Source organism: Tiliqua scincoides, chromosome 14 (genome assembly GCF_035046505.1).
Source record: "Tiliqua scincoides isolate rTilSci1 chromosome 14, rTilSci1.hap2, whole genome shotgun sequence".
In the NCBI taxonomy this organism is placed as follows: Eukaryota; Metazoa; Chordata; class Lepidosauria; order Squamata; family Scincidae; genus Tiliqua; species Tiliqua scincoides.
Window position 1 is genome coordinate 7,775,116 of NC_089834.1, and position 3,172 is coordinate 7,778,287.

Here is a 3,172-nt window from a genome sequence, read left to right on the forward strand (position 1 = left end):
GTAATTCTGACCTCTGAAATTCAGGGAGGCATTTGGATAAGGGGAAGTTGGAGGCACCCATAAAAGCAGTAAGTGTGACCAATGACTCCTCTGTCGGTTAATGGCAAATGCTCGCAAGCTGACCTGAGACCCTACAAGCGTTGACCAAAGGACCATCTTAGGAGAATGATGGCTGTAATGATGAAACGCAAACATACTTTGTTCCTAGTCATTTAGTCTGACTCCTAATGAAGGCGCTGGCTGCACCCCTTCCTTGAAACTTCTGAGCAGAGAGGGTTTGTCAATGTCATGCAGGTGCAAAGGATTCCAGGCAGGGTGTATTAAATTGGGACAGCTGCAGTTGGCTTCCCCAAGAGCCACTAAGCACGAAGAGCTTAGCCTGGATTTTCCCCGTATTAGGGGAGTTATTTTATGCAGTACCCTGGGAGAAAACACAGGTTCTCCAAGGCTTTCAGATCCTTGGCCGGGCCAAGTTCATTGCAGACACATCAGATGAATCAGATTTTGAAAACTGAGCTAAACATTCATCCCAGCCAAGTGATGTTTAAGAAAACCTCCCTCCCCCACAATAATGAAATCTGTGACATGCTGATACACCGTTGGACATTCATGTGTGGTCCAGCGTATCAAGGAAGCGCACTGATTCAACTTAATGGGTAGTGTAGTGGCTCAAAGATTGCCCTGCAAATCAGGACTTTCCCAGTTTTAATCTTAACCTCTGCCTTGAATTCACTAGGTGGCCTGAGGCAAGCCACTTCCTCCCAGCCTCAGTTTTCCTCGTCTGCAATATGGGGATAATCAAATTACTTGCCTTATAGAGCTGTTGCAAGGATCATGTTGCAAGAGACATGCATGTAAAGTGCTTTGCTCAGAGAAAGAACTGTACAGGTGCTATATATTTTCATTAATTGCTGGCAGGTTTGAACATTCCGGGATGATCGAGAATGTTTGCACCTTCTCTAGAAAATGTCGCAATGATCCTAGACTCCAGCGGAGGAAGAAAGAGGGGAGATTTTGCTAGTGGTCAGATGTTGATCACAGAGCAGAATAAGGGCCAAGAACTCATACTGCAGCATTCCTCAATGAAGGCAGCATACATGCATCACCCTTGAAAGAAATCTACTTCTGAATAGTTGTGTGTTTCCCTACATCCAACATAGCCACCAGTTACTGTGTAAGTGGCCCTGTTTCGTTACCAAACCGATCTGTGCGGGGCCAACTTGGCTCTTAGTGTAGGATAGTCCCATGAAATCAATCATTCCTGCCCTCAAAATGGTCAGGAGTTCAGTGGTGTAGCTTAAGGCATCTGGCATCCAGGGGCACAAAAATCTATAACACCCTCATACCCCATACCCACATAATATCCCCCCAAAATTGTTAAAAAAACAACAACAACCCCATACTATATCTTAAAGGCCTCTGAAAGGCACTTCCAGTTTTGGGCAAAAACCACAAGTACCTTTTGATTGAAGACCTCTAAGGCTGCAATCCTAACCACACTTTCCTGAGTGCAAGTCCCATTGAATAAAATGGGACTTACTTCTAAGTAGACCTGGTTAGGATTGTGCCCTAAGTCACCCCTCAAGGTGTGGTACCCAGAGCAATGTACCCCCTTGCACCTTTAGCTATGCCAGTGCAGAAGATCTCAAAGGACAATCCTGCATAGCAATTCTATAGACCAGGATTTGGAGGGGACACTTGGATGTTTATTATAGCTCTCAAAGGAATGTACTCTGCCAGTTTCAGCTTTTTATTCTAAATATACAGGTTGAACTTCAACCTTTCTTAATGGCGCTGGGCCTACAACCAGGGGCTGGGTGAGGTTGTGCATTGGTTGAGGACCCAAGACCATCAGAAGGTCCATCTGGTTGGTCCGAGATCTGTACCCTCAGTCCAGGTGGCAGTAGTAGAACCCGATGCGTCATTGGGGTGTTGTGGGGGGAGGGTCCAGAGCAGGGTTTGCCTCATGGTCCTGAGCAATGGGGTCTTAAGAAGAGCTCCACTGGGTTAGGTTCAAGGCCCATGTAATCCAGCTTCCTGTAGCCCACAGTGTCAGTGACCTGTATCTATCAGATGACTCAAGGAGCACTCAAGAGAACAAGAGACCTGCATCCTGTTGCCATTCCTTTGCACCAGACATTCAGAGATAGGCTACCTCACAAACCCAGAGGTGGCACATACTCATCACAGCTTGTAAACTGTGATGGGTCAGCATTGTCCATAAGAGAGGTGGTCAAACTTGCTTCATGTAAGAGCCACATGCTGTTTCACACATTTTTATTCCACCTTTCCTCCAAGGAGCTCAGGGTGGTATACACTGTTCCTCCCCTCCTTTTATCCTCAACCCTGTGCGGTAGATGAGGCTGAGAGAGAATGACTGGCCCAAGGTCACACAAGAAGCCTCATAGCTGACCAGGGATTTGAACCTGGATCTTGCAGGTCAACTCCTGAACCACTATACCTTTCGCTACACCATCAGATGTTGGAGAGCCGCCATAGTTAAGAAACATTTAAATCCTTAAATATATTTACTCATTAAGAACATTAAACTGGATTGCAGTTTATACCGTGCTGGCATCCTTCAGTCTCAGAAGACTATGGTATCGCGCTCTGAATAGTGGTTCTGGAACAGAGTGTCCTCTCCAGTGTGCGAAGCCTGTGCGAACAGGGAGAAAAACAGTGATCACGATTATCCACGATCACTATCCGCGAGGGTTTCTAAGAACCTAGTAACTGTTACCCTGCACTTGCCTGATCTCGTCTGATCTTGGAAGCTAAGCAGGGTCAGGCCTGGTTAGTACTTGGATGGGAGACCGCCTGGGAATACCAGGTGCTGTAGGCTTCTACCATAGTCTTTCGAGACTGAAGGTTGCCAACCACAACTGTAGTGGATAACAAGAACTGACTGTAGCCTGTTGATGCATCCATCTTGCACCCCTGTTTGTGCCTTGTTGTCATCCTGGTTGTTGGCATCCTTCAGTCTCGGAAGACTATGGTATCGCGCTCTGAATAGTGGTTCTGGAACAGAGTGTCCTCTCCAGTGCGCGAAGCCTGGGTAAATTAGGTATGGAAGATAGACTGTTACTCATGCAGCAAATCCCCGCTCTGCACATCGCTGGAATGGTCCAATGGAAAGGCAGAAGCCAGTACAGTTGGTTCCAGCGGCATTGCA

The 3,172-nt window shown here is 46.8% G+C and overlaps 1 pseudogene; it reads left to right on the plus strand.

Moving 5' to 3' along the window:
• The first annotated feature begins 2,724 nt into the window (after positions 1-2,724).
• On the plus strand, positions 2,725-2,842 carry LOC136634973 (5S ribosomal RNA; annotated as a pseudogene).
• The last annotated feature ends 330 nt before the right edge of the window (positions 2,843-3,172 follow it).